At 38.7% G+C, this 25344-nt stretch overlaps 1 pseudogene; it reads right to left on the bottom strand.

The window, feature by feature from the left end:
- Positions 1 to 400: 400 nt before the first annotated feature.
- On the bottom strand, positions 401 to 701 carry LOC103005318 (60S acidic ribosomal protein P1-like; annotated as a pseudogene).
- Between the last annotated feature and the right edge of the window lie 24643 nt (positions 702 to 25344).

Raw genomic sequence — 25344 nt, 5'->3', positions numbered from 1 at the left:
AGGAGGTGGGGCTACTGGGAGGTGATTAGGTAATGAAGGTGGCGCCCTCATGAATGGGATAAGGGCCTGTAGAAAAGATACCCTAGAGAGCTCCCTTCCCCTACTTCTGTCATGTGAGAACACAGCAATAATGCCGCTGTCTACGAACACGGAGGCGAGTCCTCGCCTGAATCTACTGGTGACTTGGTCGTGGACTTCTCAGCCTCCAGAACTATAAGAAATAAATTTCTGTTGCTTATAAGCCCCCCAGTCTGTGGTATTCTTTTTCTTTTCTTTTTTCTTTTAAGGATTTGACACATTTTATTTGAATTTGTAGCAATATACCAAGTTGTCTTGCTGCATAAATATTTTGACTTCTTTCAATTCGTTTTTCTCTTTTCCAAAAGGTGGTTTTAAAACTTCACATTTCACGTATGGATCTCTCCTTATCATTTTTAGCTGGGGCAGCAGTGGTGAAGGGGGCAGGACCTCCTGCTGGTGCAGCACCAGCTGGGGGCAGGTCCACCAGTCCCCACGTTGCCGATGAGGCTCCCGATGTTGACATTGGCCGGAGCCTTTGCAAACAAGCCTGGCCAGAAAGGTTCAGCATTTATACCGGCCGCTTTAATGAGGGCATTGATCTTATCCTCTGTGACCGTCACCTCATCGTCGTGCAGGATGAGGGCCGAGTAGATGCAGGTGAGCTCGGAGACGGAGGCCATGGTGCGGGTGAGGGCTAGTCAAGGGCTGCCGGGCGCAGTGCTAGTCGCCGGATGAAGTGAGGGCCTCACCCCAACGTGGCCTTAGCTTCCTCGGAGGAACAGAGAGCCTTAGCGGCAGCTGAGGAAAGGGTAGTCTGTGGTATCCTGTTACAGCAGTCAGAACAGACTAAGACAACCTCCTTGGTAGTAATGCATGTTCCTTAGGAGAATGGCCTCTGGAACAGCAGGGAATTTGTATTTCACTGTAAGCTGCCAGCCATACCATAATTTTGACATATAGAACCTGTGGCAGAAGTATCAGTAACCATGACCGTCATCACGCACACATGGACACAGCATCTTTGGATAATTTCAAGTTATTCAAATAAGCCTTGAAAGCAGAGAGAAGTTGATTGTAATAACCAGAAATATAAAACCTACTGAGTATAAAATTTCATTCCTAGAAAGAAGAAAAATTAAAATATGAGGGGTAAATCTTTATCAATTTTGCTTTTGCCTTCAAGAACTAAAACCTGTGGTACTTTGCACCATTATGATGATTTTACAGTCATCTAAAACCTTTAAGTCTTTGCTTTTAGTGAAAAATCTGAATTGGGATGTTGATCTACCTTAATTTATTTTTGGTGCAGATTCACATTATATTAAAGGGAATACATGCTAAATTTTAGTTAAATTCAGGTTTAGCAGATCTGTACACCAGATGATAAGCTTGTACACAGAATTCACTTGGATTTTTCTTTTAAGAAATAAAAATGACAATTTGCTAAAAGACATGCAGAATTATCAAATAAGACAGATGGTCTCTGATGCAGTTTTCTTTGGATGAAACGTAACCACCAAGACAGTCAATCGTGTATGCTGAGACAGTTTGGGAAGTGTTGTCCAACCACATGTGAAAATAAGCCTGGCATCCCAGACACGGAGATCCGTCTTTCAGTGGAGAAATACTCTCCTTCCTGTAGGACTGTTGCCTAATTCTTGCCATCTTGTCTTTATTAGCCTGAACAGAGCTTGAGGTTTAATTTTCAAACAATCTTTGATTACTCTTAAGTGTTCCTTTTCTGGAATAGGCTTAAAGGTATATTATGGGGTGAAAGTGCTCCATCATTGTAAATCAAACTACTAGCTTCCTAAAACTGCTTGATTTTATTTTTCTGCACTTCATTTTTAAAGAGAAAAGGCATATAATGACAATGTAATCTCAGATGGTGAATATTCTTCTTTTTTTTTTTGCCCACATGTCATGCAGGATCTTAGTTCTCTGACCAGGGGTTGAACCTGTGCCCCATGCCCCCTGCAGTGGAAGCACAGAGTCTTAACTACTGGACCACCAGGGAAGTCCCAGGTGGTGAATATTTTTTAAAAAGTAATTTCCTGGGCATATTCTTGGGTCACTTGCAGATCCAGCCCACCTCCTTCAACTAAGAAAATGGCATTAAAATTACTGCAAGAGATTATTGTTATTTGACATAGTTCAAAATCAGGAATCATTGTGAAAAGTTTGTCTTTAATTTCTCGAATCTTTGAAACCAAGGACCTTGTCTCCCATTTTCCCCCATCTTTTCTTTTTCTTTTTTTCTTTTTTTATTATGTACCCAAATATTTATTTATCTTAGTGGATTTTTTAAAAGAATAAAGTACATTTCCGGCCTTTAAGAAATGTAGATTTTAGGTGGATATTTAAAGCATATTAATAAAATAACCAAAGGATAATACCAGAATAAAAGTATATAGATGAACTAATTATCCATATTTTTTAGGGATGATGAACTTTTTTTTTTTTATTAGAATATATGGTAGTTGATTTACAATTTTGGGTTAATTTCTGCTGTACAGCAAAGTGAATCCATTACACATATACATATATCTACTCTTTTTTAGATTCTTTTCCCATATAGGCCATTACAGAATATTGAGCAAAGTTCCCTGTGCTGTATAGTAGGACCTTATTAGTTATCTATTTTATATATAGTAGTGTGTATATGTCAATCCCAATCTCCCAATTTATCCCTCCCCCACTTTGCCCCCTGGTATCACTGCTGTGGACAGGGGTTCAATCCCTGGTTGGGGAACTGAGATCCCACAAGCTGTGCAGGGCGGCCAAAAAAAGAAAAAAACTCTCCCATCTTTTCTAAAGCCTTTCAGAGTGCTGTACATATAAGGAAACACTCTGATTATCTGGCAACCAGGCTTTTGGCATTCAGGAGTATCAATCAGAGAAGTTGGGACGCTAGAAAATTAAACATATAAAATAAAAGATTTATTGTAGGGATTTGATCTTATAAAATAATTGTGGGAGCTGTTGTTTCTGTGTCTGGCACTGGAGTCTGAAGTTCATATGGCAAGCAGTCGGGAGGGGTGGATGAACGTGAAGTGGGAAAAGCAAGGAAAAGCCAGAGCTTGTGAAGCTAAGCCAGAAACCACAAGGACGGGAACTCCTGTCAGTGTCTCTTGGCCTCCAAACTTCCAGCTTCTAGGAGGGGACCATTTTGCAAGAGAAACCAAAGCCCTTCTCCTGGGAGCTAAACATGCACTTGGCTCAGAAGTGAGAGAAGCTGAATCAGAAGATCCAGCAGGAGCTGGAAATGTTGAGGGCCCGCCCATGCAGCCTCCTGCCAATGGTGCAAATCAGTAGATAAGCGGTGATGTGTATGAGATGCAGCAGTGCCTTGCTCCTTGCACCAACTGCTTGAGGAATATGTTTGCTCTTTCATTTCCACCTTCCAAATCTTGTGCAAGATGTTCCTTGTGACCCATGTTAACTATGAACTATGCAGGGAGGGGAGTTCTAAGTACTGAAGTTTCAGCTTAATTAAATTGGCATAATACGAATCCACCATAATTTAACCTTGGTTAACTTGGCAACCAAATACACCTTTTTAAACCACACTTAACTTCCAAGTAAAGACAATAGGAAAAACTTACTTCCACCTAACATAAAACAACTATCCTTTATACAACTGGAAACACACTAACATCCCCCTTACAAAGATATAAAATCCTTTATCTCGCAATGATTTTCATTTCTCTTCTAACTGAATCACATTTCCTCTTTGATATAAATTAACTTAAATATTGAGCTATAATATTAACTAGTATTCATTCCCAAAGGTTCTATGCCCTATGCAGTCAGTCCTGCTTGTACTGGACTATTGGTTTTTTGTTTGTTTGTTTGTTTTTTTATCTCCTTGGAGGTAAAAGGAGTCATCTCAGGAAATCTACACCCCAGACATACTATTCTCTCCCCGCACTGCATAGTAGTAAATCAATTTCCCCTTGATTTTAGGATCAGTCATGTTATCTGTTACCTGTTGATTCTTTGATTTAAGAAGTATAAAAGAGGTGTGTTGACAGTCTCATTTCCAGTTTAATGGAACTACTGCTGTGTCCCGCTGGTAGAAGCCTTCCCCCATTGGTAACTTCCCCTAGACCAACAGAGCTCAGAGTACAAGAACAGGAAGCAAGCATTTCATTAGTGATCACTAGTGGTAAACATTAGAGCAGCCACTTCCTTGTATACTGCTTGAGTCCCAGAGCCCTAAATCCTGCCTAGAGGAGAAACAGTATCATATACCTTTCTCTGAATGAGGGTATGTACCCCATTCCAGAGATCACGGCAGTTCTGCAAGGTGTGGCCACCTAGCTGGTACCATAATTAAGTCTTCAAAAGTCTATTCCACTATTTGTTCAGCCTTCCATTTCACGATGACAGGGAAGATGGAAAAACCAGTGAATTCAACGGTCATAAACCCATCCACAGATTTCCTAGGCTGTAAAATGAGTTTCTTGGTTAGAACAATGCTGAGAAGAAGATATTTTGTATGTTAGAAGATGATAGTTTTGGCATAAGAATTGTGGGGAAGGAAACAAATTTACATACAGTACAAGTGTTCACTCCAGTGAGAACAAAGCCCTATACCTTCCATGACAGAGGTGGTTTTATGCAGTTAATCTATCACTAGGGAATTTCCTGGCCGTCCAGTGGTTAGGACTCTGTGATGCCACTGCTGGGGCCCGGTTTGATCCCTGGTCGGGGAGCTAAGATTCTGCAAGCCTGGCTGATTCTGTTCCTTCCCCTCCCACCCCCGAATGAATGGTGCCGTATTGGAGACTCCATGTTGGTCTGTGCTGCTGTCGAATTGGGCATTCAGTGGCTGTAGTCAGATCGCCATAAGTGAGGGAAATCCATGCTGCTGTGGCTGTGTATAACTTCCACCCTTGCTGCCATTAGTAATTTTTCAGGAGCCTATTGGTCAAGCGCAGGGATGATTGAGGAAAGAGGCTGACTATTGTACATACGATGGGTCATCTTATACACTACTTATTAATATCCTCCTCCACGGAGGTTTCTCTTTGGTGACCATGTAGATACATATCTTCACATCTTGTACACATTCATAGAGGTCTCCGTATTACCAGATTTTCAGTTATGTTCTTTCCAACTGCCTGACAATTCAGCCAAATCCTTAGCTGCTGCTGCTGAGGTAGTACGGATGCACATTTCTGGCAAGCTTCCTTTCCAGGTAGAATGAACAGCCCGCTGTATTAATCCAAGTTCTGTGCACTGAGAGGATTTTCTTCACCACTATCTTTCAAGGTACCTCAGATTGGAGCTGCTGTAGTTGTCTGCTTGTCAGGTACAGCCTGCCTATCATGCAGAACCACCTTCAACCCAAGCCCCAACTCTTACTTCCCCAATTAGCTAATCACAGGCAACTCCCCTTAAGGTGGAGAAGGAGGAGGCTTTGTGACAGAAATATTGGTCATAAGCGTCTGTGCCACTTACTCATGCACCTTCTTTGTATTTTCAGGACCTGATCAAGTTGCATCTTGTATACCACTTTCATATAATGATGGAGTACTGCTGTGTGTGCCTATCTTTAGGGCTTAGTAGGACATAAAAGCCAAGATAAACACTCATGTCGCATAGTAATCTGGTGGCCCATGTTCAAGGCTTCAGCCTCTATTAAGGTTCAGTGGCAAGTGAGAATCTGATTTTCAAAAGGATAATGGTAGTAACTTTCTACTGAAGAAGGCATAGCTTCTTTTTTTTATTTTCTTTTTTTTTTTTCACAAAATCTGAATACTTTGTGCTGTAATTCACCTGAAGGGGACTGTCAAAAGCCACATACTACATCCCTTCCTACCACTTTCAGATCTCTAGGGCCATACAGTCCAAATGGCATTGCGGCTTACATGGTAGCCTGGGACTGCTGCAAAGCCTTCTTCTGTTCTGGGCCCCCTTAAAACTGGCAGCTTTTTGGGTTGCTCTGTAAATGGGTTGGAGTGGCACCTTCAAATGCCAAGTATGTTGCCTTCAAAAATCCAGAGATGTCTAGTGGCATTATGTCTCTTTCTTAATGGTAGGGAGAGCCAGACACAGCAACTTGTAATTCATCTTGGAAGACTAACTTCCAGAAATTTCACTGAATTTCTGTAGGATTTATTTCTCACCGGCTGGCACACAGTTGTCACACTCATGTGTCTGGGGTCATCACTATTTCCTGCTCAGTTAATCCAATTGGTATGATACCATCAGTGTAATGAACAGAGGGAAATGGGTGGTGATCAAGGTCCCTGACATATGGCTGAGAAGCTGATAGAGCCCTGAGTTAGGACAGTGAAGGTACATAGTTCATCCTGCCACTACCTCCAAGCTCCCAGCTTCCATGAGTGGGGCGTCCTGCAGGAGAAGCTAGTTCCCTTCACTGCACCTGGCCTAGGATTCAGAGAAGCTTTAGCAGAAGCTGCAGATGCTGTCAGCCCAGTTGCTGCTTTCTGCCAATGCACAAACCAGCAGATAAGACAACAGTGCCGGAGGCCCGGCACTGACCTCCTGAATGTAAAGGACTAAGGTCCATCTTTCAGTTCTGGCTTCCTGTGCAAATGCTTCCTGTGGACTATGCTAACTAAGAATCTGCAGGAAAAGAAATTCTGGGAAATGTAGTTCTACTTTAGCCAAGTGGATACAACTCAAACTCATCACGTCAGAATAGCTTTGATCTCAAATGAAGATACAACAAAAACCTTCGAGAGCAAGAAACTTCCCTTAAATCCCGAAAACAATGAAAGTGTCTGCAAAGAATGAAAGCTCAAACAAGGATATCTTCTCATCTGCTTCATCAATAAAAAAGAAAGATTTGCTATGGCAAGCTGGTGAAGTTCAGAAAATATTACATTTGTGGGGTGAAAGCCAAGAAGAGCAGGAGAAACAATTGAAGACAGAAGAACAAAGGGAAAAGGCAAAGCAGAGAAAGTAGGTGATGGTGGTCAGAAGGAGGGGGTAGGGCTGAGCAGAGGGCAAGTGTAGGGACGATAAACAACAGGCAACACCTGTCAGCAAAGAAAAGCAGTGCCACCAAAAATTGGAAGGAAGACCACTTTCTCTCTCTGGGTGGGAAAATGTCTATCCGGGCTTCATTTGGTTGCTCCTGAAGGAACAGGCATGTGGAAGATCCATTCTTACAATTATAACCGACAGAGCCCAGGTGGCAAATGGCTCCCAAGGAAGAGTATCCAGGATCTTTGGAAAACACATGGCATCAGTTAAAATGGCTAATCTAAACTTCCTGGAAAATTTACATGTATAAAACAGTTCCTTATTCAATAATTTCAGTTTAAATGTATTTATTAAACTTTGTCTAATTTCAATCTGTTTTTTCACATTTGCTATTTATAATAAAAGCTACCATTAGTTTTAAATTATTGTCAAAAATTAGGACATAATTATATATGTTTAATTATAAATGATATATATATATATTTTTAACATCTTTATTGGAGTACAATTGCTTTACAATGGTGTGTTAGTTTCTGCTTTATAACAAAGTGAATCAGTTATACATACACATATATCCCCATATCTCTTTCTTCTTGCATCTCCCTCCCTCCCATATTCCCTATCCCACCCCTCTAGGTGGTCACAAAGCACCGAGCTGATCTCCCTGTGCTATGCGGCTGCTTCCCACTAGCTATCTATTTTACATTTGGTAGTGTATGTATGTCCATGCCACGCTCTCACTTTGTCCCAGCATACCCTTCCCCCTCGCCGTATCCTCAAGCCCATTCTCTAGTAGGTCTGCGTCTTTATTCCCATCTTGCCCCTAGGTTCTTCATGACCATTTTTTGTTGTTTGTTTTTTAGATTCCATATATATGTGTTAGCATACGGTATTTGTTTTTCTCTTTCTGACTTACTTCACTCGGTATGACAGACTCTAGGTCCATCCACCTCACTACAAATGACTCAATTTCGTTTCTTTTTATGGCTGAGTAATATTCCATTGTATATATGTGCCACATCTTCTTTATCCATTCATCTGTTGATGGACACTTGGTTGCTTCCATGTCCTGGCTATTGTAAATAGGGCTGCAATGAACATTGTGGTATATGACTCTTTTTGAATTATGGTTTTCTCAGGGTATATGCCCAGTAGTGGGATTGCTGGGTCGTATGGCAGTTCTATTTTTAGTTTTTTAAAGAACCTCCATACTGTTTTCTGTAGTGGCTTATCAATTTACATTCCCACCAACAGTGCAAGAGGGTTCACTTTTCTCCACACCCTCTCCAGCAATTATTGTTTGTAGATTTTTAGATGATGGCCATTCTGAACAGTGTGAGACGATATCTCATTGTAGTTTTGATTTGCATTTCTCTAATGATAAATGATGTTGAGCATTCTTTCATGTGTTCGTTGGCAATCTTTATATCTTCTTTGGGGAAATGTCTATTTAGGTCTTCCACCCACTTTTGGATTGGGTTGTTTGTCTTTTGGATATTGAGCTGCATGAGCTGCTTGTAAATTTTGAAGAATAATCCTTTGTCAGTTGCTTCATTTGCAAATATTTTCTCCCATTCTGAGGGTTGTCTTTTCATCTTGTTTGTGGTTTCCTTTGCTGTGCAAAAGCTTTTAAGTTTCATTAGGTCCCATTTGTTTATTTTTGTTTTTATTTCCATTTCTCTAGGATGTGGGTCAAAAAGGCTTTTACTGTGATTTATGTCATAGAGTGTTCTGCCTATGTTTTCCTCTAAGAGTTTTATAGTGTCTGGCCTTACATTTAGGTCTTTAATCCATTTTGAGTTTACTTTTGTGTATGGTGTTAGGGAGTGTTCTAATTTCAATCTTTTACATGTAGCTGTCCAGTTTTCCCAGCACCACTTATTGAAGAGGCTGTCTTTTCTCCACTGTATATTCTTGCCTCCTTTATCAAAGATAAGGTGACCATATGTGCGTGGGTTTATCTCTGGGCTTTCTATCCTGTTCCATTGATCTATATTTCTGTGCCAGTACCATACTGTCTTGATTACTGTAGCTTTGTAGTATAGTCTGAAGTCAGGGAGCCTGATTCCTCCAGCTTCATTTTTCTTTCTCAAGATTGCTTGTGCCATTCGGGGTCTTTTTTGTGTCCATACAAATTGTGAGACTTTTTGTTCTAATTCTGTGAAAAATGCCAGTGGTAGTTTTATAGGGATTGCATTGGATCTGTAGATTGCTTTGGGTAGTATAGTCATTTTCACAGTGTTGATTCTTCCAATCCAAGAACATGGTATATCTCTCCATCTGTTTGTATCATCTTTAATTTCTTTCATCAGTGTCTTATAATTTTCTGCATACAGGTCTTTTGTCTCCTTAGGTAGGTTTATTCCTAGATATTTTATTCTTTTTGTTGCAATGATAAATGGGAGTGTTTTCTTAATTTCACTTTCAGATTTTTCATCATTAGTGTATAAGAATGCAAGAGATTTCTGTGCATTAATTTTGTATCCTGCAAGTTTACCAAATTCATTGATTAGCTCTAGTAGTTTTCTGGTAGCATTTTTAGGATACTCTATGTATAGTATCATGTCATCTGCAAACAGTGACAGCTTTACTTCTTCTTTTCTGATTTGGATTCCTTTTATTTCTTTTTCTTCTCTGATTGCTGTGGCTAAAACTTCCAAAACTATGTTGAATAATAGTGGTGAGAGTGGGCAACCTTGTCTTGTTCCTGATCTTAGTGGAAATGGTTTCAGTTTTTCACCATTGAGGACGATGTTGGCTGTGGGTTTGTCATATATGGCCTTTATTATGTTGAGGTAAGTTCCCTCTATGCCTACTTTCAGGAGGGTTTTTATCATAAATGGGTGTTGAATTTTGTCAAAAGCTTTTTCTGCATCTATTGAGATGATCATATGGTTTTTCTCCTTCAATTTGTTAATATGGTGTATCACATTGATTGATTTGTGTATATTGAAGAATCCTTACATTCGTGGGATAAACCCCACTTGGTCATGGTGTATGATCCTTTTAATGTGCTGTTGGATTCTGTTTGCTAGTATTTTGTTGAGGAGTTTTGCATCTATGTTCATCTGTGATATTGGCCTGTAGTTTTCTTTCTTTGTGACATTTTTGTCTGGTTTTGGTATCAAAGTGATGGTGGCCTCGTAGAACGAGATTGGGAGTGTTCCTCCCTCTGCTATATTTTGGAAGAGTTTGAGAAGGATAAGTGTTAGCTCTTCTCTAAATGTTTGATAGAATTCGCCTGTGAAGTCATCTGGTGGTGGGCTTTTGTTTGTTGGAAGATTTTTAATCACAGTCTCAATTACAGTGCTTGTGATTGGTCTGTTCATATTTTCTATTTCTTCCTGATTCAGTCTCGGCAGGTTGTGCTTTTCTAAGAATTTGTCCATTTCTTCCAGGTTGTCCATTTTATTGGCATATAATTGCTTGTAGTAGTCTCTCATGATTCTTTGTATTTCTGCAGTGTTGTTACTTCTCCTTTTTCATTTCTAATTCTATTGATTTGAGTCTTCTACCTTTTTCTTTTGATGAGTCTGGCTAATGGTTTATCAATTTTGTTTATCTTCTTAAAGAACCAGCTTTTAGTTTTATTGATATTTGCTATCGTTTCCTTCATTTCTTTTTCATTTATTCCTGATCTGATCCTTATGATTTCTTTCCTTCTGCTAACTTTGGGGTGGTTTTGTTCTTCTTTCTCTAATTGCTTTAGGTGTAAAGTTAGGTTGTTTATTTGAGATGTTTCTTGTTTCTTAAGGTAGGACTGATTGCTATAAACTTCCCTCTTAGAACTGCTTTTGCTGCATCCCATAGGTTTTGGGTCATCTGTTTTCACTGTCATTTGTTTCTAGGTATTTTTTTGATTTCCTCTTTGATTTCTTCAGTGATCTATTGGTTATTTAGTAGTGTATTGTTTAGCCTCCATGTGTTTGTATTTTTTAAAGATTTTTTCCTGTAATTGATATCTAGTCTCATAGAGTTGTGGTTGGAAAAGATACTTGATATGATTTCAATTTTCTTAAATTTACCAAGGCTTGATTTGTGACCCAAGATATGATCTATCCTGGAGAATGTTCCATGAACACTTGAGAAGAAAGTGTATTCTGTTGTTTTTGGATGGAATGTCCTATAAATATCAATTAAGTCTATCTTGTTTAATGTATCATTTAAAGCTTGTGTTTCCTTATTTATTTTCATTTTGGATGATCTGTCCATTGGTGAAAGTGGGGTGTTAAAGTCCCCTATTATGATTGTGTTACTGTCAATTATCCCTTTTATGGATGTTAGTATTTGCCTTATGTATTGAAGTGCTCCTATGTTGGGTGCATAAATATTTACAATTGTTATATCTTCTTCTTGGATTGATCCCTTGATCATTATGTAGTGTCCTTCTTTGTCTCTTGTAATAGTCTTTGCTTTAAAGTCTATTTTGTCTGATATGAGAATTGCTACTCCAGCTTTCTTTTGATTTCCATTTGCATGGAATCTCTTTTTCCATCCCCTCACTTTCAGTCTGTAGGTGTCCCTAGGTCTGAAGTGGGTCTCTTGTAGACAGCATATATACGGGTGTTGTTTTTGGATCCATTCAGCCAGGGTTTGTCTTTTGGTTGGAGCATTTAATCCATTTACATTTAAGGTACTTATTGATATGTATGCTCCTCTTACCATTTTCTTAATTGTTTTGGGTTTGTTATTGTAAGTCTTTTCCTTCTCTTGTGTTTCCTGCTTAGAGAAGTTCCTTTAGCATTTGTAGAGCTGGTTTGGTGGTGCTGAATTCTCTTAGCTTTTGCTTATCTGTAAAGGTTTTGATTTCTCCAGCGAATCTGAATGATATCCTTTCTGGGTAGAGTAATCTTGGTTGTAGGTTTTTCCCTTTTACCACTTTAAATATGTCCTGCTACTCCCTTCTGGCTTGCAGAGTTTCTTCTGAAAGATCAGCTGTTAACCTTATGGGAGTTCCCTTTTATGTTATTTGTTGTTTTTCCCTTGTGGCTTTTAGTATTTTTTCTTTGTATTTAATTTTTATAGTTTGATTAATATGTGTCTCGGTGTGTTTCTCCTTGGATTTATCCTGTATGGGACTCTCTGTGCTTTCTGGACTTGACTATTTCCTTTCCCATATCAGGAGGTTTTCAACTATTATCTCTTCAAATATTTTCTCAGTCCCTTTCTTTTTCTCTTCTTCTTCTGGGACCCCTATAATTCGAATGTTGGTACGTTTAATGTTGTCCCAGAGGTCTCTGAGACTGTCCTCAATTCTTTTCATTCTTTTTTCTTTATTCTGCTCTGTGGTAGTTATTTCCACTATTTTATCTTCCAGGTCACTTATCCGTTCTTCTGCCTCAGTTATTCTGCTATTGATTCCTCCTAGAGAATTTTAAATTTCATTTATTGTGTTCTTCATCACTGTTTGTTTGCTCTTTAGTTCTTCTAGGTCCTTGTTAAACGTTTCTTGTATTTTCTGTATTCTATTTCCAAGATTTTGGATCATCTTTACTATCATTATTCTGAATTCTTTTTCAGGTCGACTGCCTATTTCCTCTTCCTTTGTTTGGTCTGGTGGGTTTTTACCTTGCTCCTTCATCTGCTGTGTGTTTCTCTGTCTTCTCATTTTGCTTAACTTACTGTGTTTGGGGTCTCCTTTTCACAGGCTGCAGGTTCGTAGTTCCTGTTGTTTTTGGTGTCTGCCCCCAGTGGCTAAGGTTGGTTTAGTGGGTTGTGTAGGCTTCCTGGTGGAGGAGACTAGTGCCTGTGTTCTGGTGGATGAGGCTGGATCTTGTCTTTCTGGTGGGCATGTCCACATCTGGTGGTGTGTTTTGGGGTGTCTGTGGCCTTATTACGATTTTAGGCAGCCTCTCTGCTAATGGGTGGGGTTGTGTTCCTGTTTTGCTAGTTGTTTGGCATAGGGTGTCCAGCACTGTAGCTTGCTGGTCGTTGAGTGGAGTTGGGTCTTGTTGTTGAGATGGAGATCTCTTGGAGATTTTCACCGTTTGATATTATGTGCAGCTGGGAGGTCTCTTGTGGACCAGTGTCCTGAACTTGGCTCTCCCACCTCTGAGGCACAGCCCTGATGCCTGGCTGGAGCACCAAGAGCCTGTCATCCACACAGCTCAGAATAAAAGGGAGAAGAAAAAAGAAAGACAGAAAGAAGAAGATAAATAAAATTTAAAAGTTATTAAATAAAAAATAATTTTTAAAAAAAATTTATTAAAAAGTAATAAAAAATAAAGAAAGAAAGATCAAGCAAACCAGAAAACAAATCCACCAATGATAACAAGTGCTAAAAACTATACTAAAAAAACAAAGAAACAAAAGAAACGGACAGACAGAACCCTAGGACAAATGGTAAAAGCAAAACTATACAGACAAAATCACACAGAGAAGCATACACATACACACTCACAAAAATTGAAAAAGGGAAAAAATATATATATTGTTGCTCCCAAAGTCCACCTCCTCAATTTTGGGATGATTCGTTGTCTTTTCAGGTATTCCACAGATGCAGGCACATCAAGTTGATTGTGGAGATTTAATCTGTGGCTCCTGAGGCAGCTGGGAGAGATTTCCCTTTCTCTTCTTTGTTTGCACAGCTCCTGGGGTTTAACTTTGGATTTGGCCCCGCCTCTGTGTGTAAGTCGCCTGAGGGCGTTTGTTCCCGCTCAGACAGGACGGGGTTAAAGAAGCAGCTGATTCGGGGGCTCTGGCTCACTCAGCCCGGGGGGAGGGAGGGGTACGGATGCGGGGCGAGCCTGCGGCGGCAGAGGCGGGCGTGACGTTGCACCAGCCTGAGGCGCGCCGTGCGTTCTCCCGGGTAAGTTTTCCCTGGATCACAGGACCCCGGCAGTGGCGGGCTGCACAGGCTCCTGGGACGGGCGGTGTGGAGAGTGACCTGTGCTCGCACACAGGGTTCTTGGTGGCGGCAGCAGCAGCCTTAGCGTCCCATGCCCGTCTCTGGCATCCGCGCTGATAGCCGCGGCTCGCACCTGTCTCTGGAGTTTGTTTAGGCGGCGCTCTGAATCCCCTCTCCTCGCGCACCAGGAAACAAAGAGGCAAGAAAAAGTCTCTTGCCTCTTTGGCAGCTGCAGACTTTTTCCCGGACTCCCTCCCGGCTAGCCGTGGCGCACTAGCCCCTTCAGGGCCTCGGCTCCCAGCCCCGCCCGCCCCAGCGGGTGAGCAGACAAGCCCCTCGGGCTGGTGAGTGCTGCTGGGCGCCGAGCCGAGCCTCCGTGCGGGAATCTCTCCGCTTTGCCCTCCGCACCCCTGTTGCTGCGCTCTCCTCCGTGGCTCCGAAGCTTCCCCCCTCTGCCACCCACAGTCTCTGTCCGCGAAGGGGCTTCCTAGTGTGTGGAAACCTTTCCTCCTTCACAGCTCCCTCCCACTGGTGCAGGTCCCGTCCCTGTTCTTTTGTCTCTGTTTTTTCTTTTGCCCCACCCAGGTGCGTGGGGATTTTCTTGCCTTTCGGGAGGTCTGAGTTCTTCTGCCAGTGTTCAGTAGGAGTTGTTCCACATGTAGATGTATTTCAGATGTGTTTGTGGGGAGGAAGGTGATCTCCATGTCTTACTCTTCCGCCATCTTGAAGCTCTCCCCTATAAATGATATTTAAAGTGCTGGATAGAAAAGCTTTTACTCAATCTTTTGGTCCCATTTAAGCCAAACTGTCTCAGAAACTTAAGTAGATTTGCACATCACGCAACAAACTTAGTGTATATCCTTCAAAGAGTCCAAGGAACTCACAAAACTTAAGGAAAAAAAATTACATGATATATGGGTAATAGTTCTTACTAACTTTGCTTTATTAGGTATAGGATAATTTAAAGATGATTATAAAGTCTGATTCATTCAAAGAAAAATCCTGCAGAAACCGTCAGCAATGTCATAAATCCCTTTATAGAAAATTATCACTATATTTTTCTTAGAATCTGGATTCTAAGAGAAAAGAATGATTCTTAACTGAAGAAGCATGGGTAACCTAGACCAGAGTTCTGATCTCGGGCATCTAGGAGGTGTAGGACTTTTGGCAAATTTCTTAACTTCTCTTAACCTTATTTTCTTTATCTGCTAAATAAAGGATCCTAATACTTATAGAGTTGTTACGAGGATTAAATTAAGTATACATCTGGCCCATAGATATGCAAAAAATGTTAGATGCCATTATTATTTGCAACAGATAATTGAGAAAATTTATAAAGCATAGTGAATTAATGTTGATAATAATTTTTATTCCAGTGTATAATACTCACATTAGCGGAAATATTTGAAGTTATTTTTTCTCTTAGGCTATCTAATGATTTTAAAACATTATTTTAATTTGAGCCCTGTTGTTTAGTTTTACATGGATTAGAATTTTATTTCCTCCATTTTGTTAATAAACAGAAATGTGATTTGCCATTATTTTAAGGCAGAAGAGAGTGTAAACATAATTAAAAGGAAAAAAAAAGTCCTAATTATTTTAAGTGAGGTATTTGATAGCTTGTAGAAATTGCTGTTCTTCTTAGCTAAACTTATAAGGAAACTCAAACAATATTGTTTGGAGCTAGAAGAAGATTTAGGGGAGAATGAAAAAAGGTTGAGGGTGGAGAGGGAGCTAGATATGAGCAGTTATATTTATTTTTTATGTCATTGATGAGTAATCTTATTAATGCCTTTGTTATTAGTCCTTCATAGAGCTCTGTGCTCATATAAATTAATCTGAAATTTATTAATCACTACAGAGACTCAGTTATGTGTAGTCTAATGAAAATTCATACTGTTTTCAAAAGGCAATAATTATTCAACATTTAACAATATTAAAAAAAATATTATCTCTGCAGTATTCCCTTAACTCAAGTTTATTTCTAATTTCTGAGTAGGTACCTATCAGAGGTGGTTCAAGGGTATATTTCTAGCATGAACAAATTCACAAAAATGACTGATTGTGCTCTGCAGAATGCTTATGCTTTTTGACCCTGAACCAGACCTACATGTTTAATTATGATTAAGCACAGTTTATCATGACCTTGTTTATAACACCATGAATAGTTTCATAAAAATGATACTTTCTTTGCCCTTGTTTCTACATTAATGTTGTTACTGTCACAGATCTGTGGATTTATGAAAAAGTTATCTATCTGATGTGTTCTTGGGGCCCCTGCCAGAATCACTCACATTTATACTTATTTCAAGAGTATCTGGGAGAGTTTGCACATCTTAATCCGAGAGCTGGACTTGTCACTGATCCCTCCCTGCATTTCTTCAGGTTGTACAAGTGAGAGAAAGAAGAAAACTTTTGATAAATTCTTGTTACCCATGACAGTAGAGATTTTTCTGTATTTATTTAATTTTTTGTTCATTTCTTTTTGATTTAATAACTTTATGTTGAAAGAATTAAATATCCATGAAAAATCAGTATCAAGGGAATGATGCAATGCATTTCAATGAGATAAGGTTTTTGGAATAGATTATGAATGAGGGTGTGGCCCTTGAACAAGCCCAGAGCGCCTCTAGGTCAAAAACAAACAAACAAAAATACCAAAAAACCCCAAAAAACCCTGATTAACTCAAGGCTTAGGTACATAAGTCCACAAACGGTCCAGTTTTCAGTTGGACTGCTTTACATGTACAACAAACCTGCAGTCATTTGGTAAAATGGGGTATTCTCTTATTCTGGATAGCTGTTTTTCCTAGATATCTCCGAGTTTGCCATTAGAAAGTTTTTGTTTCAAAAGGTCATAATTCTAAAATATATTTTAATTGCACCTGCTTTGTTGAACAGTATATTGAAGGTAATTTAATTTTTTATTGAAGATATGGGACAATTATTCTCTGTGTAGGAGAAAAATTATCTTAATAATTTTCTAATGTAGGAGAATCCTACCTGATTGCTAATAAGTGTGGTTAAAAGAAAATCAATTGGAAAAAGAAAGACTCAACTTATTGCAAGGCTGATGGAATGAGAGTGGTGGGCCTGTGCAGCTGACTGGCTGGGAGTTCTGGGAACCTGGGAGGAGATTCCCAATTGCATTTTACATGGGATTTTACATGACTGTTGTGGAGTGTCATCATGCAGTTTTATTCTATCTACTTGATTTTTGTTGTTGTGTTTTTCATTTATCTTTTAAAAAAAGGAACATGGAAGATATTATTTAAATCTGTGGTCTCCAAAGCAGTGAAAAACAAAATTCTATATGCAAATCTCATATAAACATTATCTTATATGACCCTCAGGACTACATGAGCTGCAGCTGATCATCACATTTTTTGAAGTTGGAAATAGGCCTGGAGAACTAATTATTTTGCCAAGGTCCAATAGCTAAATCCAGTTCTGTGAAGTCAGTATTATGTCCACTGTACCACATCACTGCAAAGGCAAAGCATCTTTCTCCTAAGCTTTTTGCTATGTCTGCATAAAATCAACCTTAACAATCTTTATCTTTTTTTTTCTGTTATGACAGCATCATCAGTTACTAAGTTTTTCACAGCACCTTTTTAACTATTTTTGGCTCATATTTGTGAGTGTGCATTGTTCTTTGTTTTTGTTGCTCTAGGAAGGAGAATGTTGCACTTGCAGTGCCATGTTCTGCTCTTCTACTTATATATCTCCCTAGTATTTATGTGTGTGCCTTTATTTATAAATACGTAGATTATCTTTAAAAGAGTATACACAAAAAAACTGGTTTAAATGATTGTATTTTGGGAGTGGAGCTGAGTGGCAGCGTGAGAAGGAGAACTTTGTTTCTTTGTATAATTTTGTTCCCTTTGAATATTGTACTGTGTATATATTCTACCAGTTGAAAATTTAAAAGTATCTCTTTATTGTGGACACTTGGGGTATGGCTGCTAAAGACCATGAGACACTGCTTACATTTTTAGAAATCCAAAACAGAAGTGAAATATTTAAAATCGTGGCTATATTATTTTTTTCATGGATTCACTGATTTCAGAATGTGCCAGATAATCTAAATGTTGTTGGTATTTGGAGCTTAAATAACAAAAGGAGACACATGCAACATAACTGCAGCACAAAATTTTTGAATAAGAAGGTATATTGTAGATCATTTAGTCCAATGTCTTTATTTATTTTTTTTTTAAATTATTTATTTATTTATTTACGAATGTGTTGGGTCTTTGTTTCTTGTGCGAGGGCTTTCTCTAGTTGTGGCAAGCGGGGGTCACTCTTCATCGCGGTGCGCGGACCTCTTACTATCGCGGCCTCTCTTGTTGCGGAGCACAGGCTCCAGACGCGCAGGCTCAGTAGTTGTGGCTCACGGGCCCAGCCGCTCCGCGGCACGTGGGATCCTCTCAGACCAGGGCTCGAACCCGTGTCCCCCGCTCTGGCAGGCAGACTCTCAACCACTGCGCCCCCAGGGAAGCCCCAATGTCTTTATTTATGAAGAAGCTTCTAGTTGTTAGTGGCAAAGCAGGGGAAAAAAAAAAACCCAACACGTCTTTGGACTGTAAATTCAACATGGTCTCTAATTTGCCTTATGGTAAAGATTGCCATGGTTAATTGATAGGAAAAAAGGTACCTAAAAAAATGATTATTAATAGTATACTCTGAAGACCAGATATCTTCTCTTGGCCACATCTTTATGAAAGGCGTTTAAGTGAAGGAGTATTTGTATCAAAAAAATAATTTGCTTTTTTTTCTGAAGTTTCTGACTCTGGGGGTGCTGTGTGTAACTGTCATGACATTTTGGGAGAAGATATTATTTAGTAGCAACAGTTATTTCTTATGTGATTATTATTACCATCCAGTTAAATGTGTGTATGTGTGTGTATTTTAAAAGTTTATTATTTCACATATTGCAGCCACAGGAAGTAGTGCCATCATCATAATCAACTGACAATGGATAGTGATATTCATGCTAGCCCAGTGTATGATCTAGCAATGCCAGTTGAATCTTCATTATTTTTTAAAGGTGTTTAGAGTCAAAGAATCAGCAAGTGGAAATGATTCACTCAGGTAATAATCCAATCTATCCATTTTACCAAGTTTAGGTATTTTCTGGTCATTAAAAAAAAAAAATCCCTGGTAAACTTCTTTGGCATGAAATTTAAAGGCATCAAATGTAGGGAGTAAAATATATGCAACCTTGTTTCTACAGGTTGAAAATATTTCCCTTTTTGATAGGTTCTCTGGCCATTTTCCCCTGTGGTCATCTTTAATGAATGAGTGCTACTATTGTAATAGGAATAACACCATAAGCAAGAAAGTCGCTGATAGGTTCCGATGAATAGGCTGATTCACTGACATGGAAAAGAAAAAAGGATGTGTACTATGATTATCACATTTGTAGACTCATGCAGATGAGCACTGGCAGCTTTTGTCCCCCAGTAGTTCCCTGCTTTTTAAATCACATATCACTTTTCTGTGTTGAAGAAAACTCATCTTTGCCCAGTGTTTTCTGTTACTATGTTATGTCATATCCTGAGTTGACTCATGCCCCGGCTGAACTTTCAATCTGGTTCCTTTTTCTCCTTTCTTACTAGGGTACACTCTGACAGTTTTAACAAGGATATCTTTAGAACAATCCTCAACTTTTCTAAAACCATTTTCTATGCAACTCAAGTTGATTGACTTTAGAAATTTAGAGAAAAAGAGATTTCAGGAGAAATGAACAACTTTGTATTTTGCCCACCATTTCTAAAGAGTAGGTTTTGATTCAGCCCAGCTCACATTTGATTCTTTGACTTTTTTCTTAGGATAGCTCAGATTATAGCATGTTTAGCAGACTGTTATATTACTTTATCTACTAAAATAACCTTGTGAAAATTCCCTTTGTAAGAATAAGATAATAGGGCCCTAAATTCTAACAGAATTTAGATACATAAAGTTAAATCATTTTAGCACCCAGAGTTTTAACATTGTGGCACTTTCAACTGACTTTGCCAATTCAAAAAAAAGTGAATTTTGAGAAAATAGCTATTTGACACATCTGTAGTTTATTAAATAATGATTATTAATGTCTGAAAGGGGGAAAAAAAGCACATAAGCAAAATTTGTGGTTAAGTCATGAGGGCGCTGGTTATTTTTATTAGCCTACGTTTTCATACTTGTGACTGTCCTCATTAGTAGAATATTCTCATTAACCTAGTATGTTATTACGCTATCCTCCAGTGGTATCTCGGGTGGGCGTCCAGTAGACGATGAAACTTCTCAATTAAGGAACTGCAATGCTCCTGGAGGTATATAACAACCTCGTTTTAGAAAGTTCTTTTCCTAAGAAGTTTTTTAAAAGGATTCGAGATTTTGTCACCTGGATCATGGCATACCACTTAATCGTTTAAGCCATAATGTTTGAAGAATTATCTAAGCTATGAATCTTTTGGGTTATGGATTAAAGCTTTATTGGAAATATTTTCCTCTATAATTTAAACTTGTTTTTGATGGTACTTATGATAATTTTAACAACTGAAGAATCTTAATTGGTGTTTGGGCATGAATTTTTCTAACACACTAAAACTCAGTAATGGATTAATTGTACTATCCATTTCAGAATGAATTTATACCATCAAATCTAAATTATCTAATAATTAGGAAATTCATATTTAGACTTTAATTGACTAGAAGATTGGCTGAATTCACCTCTTTATTTTTACAGTGTAAAAGAGTACTAGAGTTTTCATTAAAAGAAGAAGCTATATATATGTATATATGGATATATATGTATACATAGATATTTTTCTATTTTTGTCCTTAGCCATGATTTCATAAGTACATACCATATTCCAGGCATTTTATTTGGTGTTGGTAGTACAAATATAAATAAGAGCTAGGTCTGCCCTCAGGGAACCCTCAGTCTGGAGGAGGGGAAAACAAAGATACAACTTCATGGTAACAGCTTTTGTTAAATTCTACAGGAGAGGTGAGAATAAGGTGTTATAGGAACACAGATGGGAAGTGCGGAGGATGGTAGCAGGGATTTACAAAGAGAATAAAACTGCTCTGAGATTCTAAGGGCTGAACAAAAGTATCAAAAAGAGCATTTCAGGGGGCTTCCCTGGTGGCGCAGTGGTTGAGAGTCTGCCTGCTAATGCAGGGGACACGGGTTCGAGCCCTGGTCTGGGAGGATCCCACATGCCACGGAGCAGCTGGGCCCGTGAGCCACAATTGCTGAGCCTGCGCGTCTGGAGCCTGTGCCCCGCGACGGGAGGGGCCGCGATAGAGAAAGGCCCGCGCACCGCGATGAAGAGCGGTCCCCGCACCGCGATGAAGAGTGGCCCCCGCTTGCCGCAACTGGAGAAAGCCCTCGCACGAACCGAAGACCCAGCACAGCCAAAAATAAATAAATAAATAAATAAATAAATAAATAAGAAAATTCTTTAAAAAAAAAAAAAAAAAAAAAAAAAAAGAGCATTTCAGGCTGGAAGGGACACTGTGGTGGAGGGTGGGGACGTCTGAAGGGAATTCCAATAGTTCAAGATGGTGAAGGCATAGGGAAAATAGGGTGATTCGGCCAAAGATTCATGAAAAATGGATTGGGGCACATTATAAATAATACAGAGTCATGCTAAAGAATCCAGACTTCATTAGGTAGAAAACTGGACCCAAAAGTCCTTGAGAAGGTTTGCTTCTTTATTTTGGAATAGCAATTTGAAAATTGCTTCTAGTCTAAAGGAACACTAATCCCACAAATTAGGACTTGTGATAAAACAAATAAGGGGTATGCAGCAGTCTTCATTTCCTTCTTGGAGTTTCACTGTGTTCATCAACAGATTGAAGGCTTGGAAACATTCTGCAGGAAGTAAGCCTGTAAATATATTTAGCCTACTGTTTCTTAAATGCATATGCGATCATGGAACTCTCTTTTCTGCCCTTTTCCCATTTGTCTTCTCTAACATACTTTAGGAAATTCTGTTTTATGAAGGAAAACTCTTATAGTTATGCAGAATATGGATAAAACGGGAAGATATTTGAAGCTGAAGGTCAATATGGAGAGATACAGATGAGAAACAATTGCAAATTACAGCTAATAATAATAACATAACAGCTATTTTGAAATAAATGTTATTTTGAAATTATGGAATTTCTGATGCCCTTGTTTCAAACTTTTATGCAGACAAATTTCAGTTTCCATCTAAATTGAACCAGCAAATTCAACTTCTGTGAAACTTTTTCTTAGAATACCCATTATAAGACCATCATGAGAGATTCTTTAAATGATATATACTGATTTTCTTTACTAATGTGCACTTTAAAAGAAATATGCAATCTCTTTTTTAAAAAATCCAGGCAAAATACTACTATATTAGTTTTAGTTACTACTGTCAGTTTTTAAACAGTCATAGCTGTGAATAACATCAGTGAATGAAATCCATTTGCTGTTTGTGGCTGGAAAATCTATGGTTTTTGAAAGCTGGAATTACTTGGAAGTGACCATTCAAATGTGTCATGGAGGAGATAATAACTTCACTGTTTCCCCTTAAAATCTGGCCCACACAAAATGCCAAAACACTTAAAATATGTTCAAATGAAGTCTGATTTTGTAACAGTTTCTAAAATTGGAGAAGTAACAGCATATTGTAAAATTTACACAAAATTCTTCTCAATTAGATGAAACATTTGTAGCAAATACTAAAAATTCCATCACTCTCACGAATTTTGGAGTAACATATTGTGGGTACTCACAGAGTCCTCTTTTCCTTTAGCTTAGAGAAATACCATTTTCCCTTGTTTCTCAAAGCTGTCAATTTGCAGGTGACTGCAACATTAGGTCCAAATTCTTCTCCAAAACACAGAAAAATATTTTCATATGGAACACTAACACTAAAAATAGAAAAGTTTTTTTTTGGCTTATAACCACTGAAAATTATAACATTTAAAGAGAGAAGAGTGAGTTAAATTGCTATGTTAACTAAAATCCTACCTTGCCTCTATAAATCTGCTATATTTAACCTATAAGGATCTGTTTTTATCTTTCTTTAAAAGAATTAAAAAGAAAGTGCTATTTTTTCTAATTCTTTGTATCATTTGGCATTAAATATTCCTTTCTTACATTATTCAAGAAAGATATTTCCTGTGACAATTACGATGCATCATCTGTTACAGTTCTCAGCTTTCTCAAGAGGGAGTCTTTTTGTTATTCACATGTTCTTGAGTTTTTGATGTATAGTTCATTTCTTACCATGCTTTCTTTTTCTATACTTTTTTATTTCTTATATTTTGATCATATAAGAATGTGATGAGAAATTTGCCTATCACAGCTCTTGGCATATTTCTCTCCCCTCTTCATTTCTAGCCCCTTAGGATGAGTTCCTCTATTTGCAATAATAACTGCTTGCAAGTTGTCAAGACAGATATTCAATAGTCTTAGGAATAATGCACACCTATAAATTCTGTCTTTAATGGGTGCCACTTTTCACAGCCCCATAAGAAACCTTAGGAGGTAATCTTCAGACTGCCAACCTGTTGTAGTTTTTCAAATAATTAGCATAAGGAGTAGTCCAGTGAAGAGAAAATTCCTTGCAGGGCCCTTCCCCTTATGCAGGAGGCAGAGATCCTCTAAAATGGAACAGCATTGGAGAAATACGTGTTTGTCCCTTGAGGTCATTTAAAAATAGCTTTAAATGAATGTCAAATCGGGCTGTGAGGAAATAAGGTGACTAAAACAGCTGATGCTGGAAGTTAGAACAACACACATATTTGGCTCAGAATTTCAATCAGATGTTGTACTGGGCGAAAGCCCACATCTTACCTATTTAATGTGTGTGTGGGAGGGGAAATTTGGACTCAACAAAAAACAAGCTCAACAAGATTTAAAGAGCCAAAGATGTAAATATTGTGTGAATCATTTGCTCTGAGTAACTCCAACTAGGCTGTGAACATGTCCGGATGCACACGTCAACTAAAATCCTAGTGGATCAGCTTGCTTCAGACTACGCTGGCTCAGAGAATCATATGGAGCAGTGTTGGGATAGATTCTAACTCATTTGTTTTACATACACTAGGGACTATTACAATGTATTAGTAAGGAAATTAACAGCTGTAATAAAACAAAGAAATAAATGGTCAGTATGCCAATAATTTAAGCAGTTCCTTATTTGTCAATATTGCAAACAGAACCAAAGTTCTGTTTTATGAAAGTGTGCTTCAGGAATTTTATTGGATTCTGTCTTGATATAAAACAACCTTTGATGCTTATTAAAACTTAATTTAAGTCATTTTAGAGGCCTGCATTTTAATGAAAAACATTCTTTTCAATAATTTCATTCAAAATCAATGATTCCATGATTTTTAGTGCAGACCTTTTTTTATGTGAGGTTGCCCAGGAACCAGATCTGACATGTTTGAGAAACTTCATGTGTAGAAGAATAGCAACATGTCACATGTCTGATAATCTCTGTTTATATCCATGAGGAGTTAAAATATTTATGTATTTTTGACATGCTAAACAAATAGTAGTCTGGAAAAATCCAAATCAGAGATTTGTTAGAATTCCTGTCACCTCTAATTATTATTGAAACAATTGAATTATTTTTGAATTTTCTTCCCCATTCTCCTACCTCCACCATGTATATGTGGTACATCTACACTTTCAGCACGTGTAAGCCATCACTGAGTGTATTCTCTCCTTATTTAGTCTTTTAAGTGTCTAGTCATTTGGTTGCCTGAAACTTATTTTCTAATAGATTCATCTGGAGAGGCTGAAGGGACCACAATTTTCTGAGATTTTGTATGTTGACAACAGCTACTGAGGCAGGAGATAGGCGGGCTCCAGGTTAGACATTTACAACTGGCCTCCTGTTTACACTTCATGGCGCAGGAAAAAGGCGGGCTTCAGGCCAGACACTTACAACTAGCCTCCTGTTTGCATTTCCTGAGACAGGAGATAGGTGGGCTCCAGGTTAGGCATTTACAATCAGCCTCCTGTTTGCTCTGCAAAATAGAAATAACAACAGAAACAGAGTAAACAGCTGGGCTTTGTCTCCTGTGGACACCTTAAGATACCAGTCACAGCAGGAACAGAGAGGGGCTAGACCCTGTTTGAGTAGAGGTCACATATTTCCCTTCCTTGGGGCAAGGGAGACACTGCACATGCGCAGAAAGGCTCCTTGGAGGTCAAAAGGCAGGGGACCCCAGACCATAATAGATCTTGCTATTTTCCCTCCCAGATGCTCTTGTGCTGAAATCTATCTTGGCTGAGGGGTGCAAGAGCACCTAGGGGAGGGTCCTGAGACAAATTAGCCAGGGGGGCAAGACAACACAATTGGCCAGAGGGAAGACAGAGACCTGGAAAACTATCCCCTTATAAATTATTTAAACTTCCCAAAGGCGTGACTCTTGCCACTCTCTCACAGGGTTCATCCGTGCGTCTTTCCCATGTACTCTGCTTTTCCAGTAAACATTTTACTTTTCACTTTACCTTCTGCCTCCTCGTCAGAATTTTC

The sequence above is a fragment of the Balaenoptera acutorostrata genome, chromosome 14 (assembly GCF_949987535.1).
Source record: "Balaenoptera acutorostrata chromosome 14, mBalAcu1.1, whole genome shotgun sequence".
Lineage (NCBI taxonomy): Eukaryota > Metazoa > Chordata > Mammalia > Artiodactyla > Balaenopteridae > Balaenoptera > Balaenoptera acutorostrata.
The sequence above is the reverse complement of the archived record's forward strand: the minus strand, read 5'-3'. Positions and strand labels throughout refer to the sequence as shown.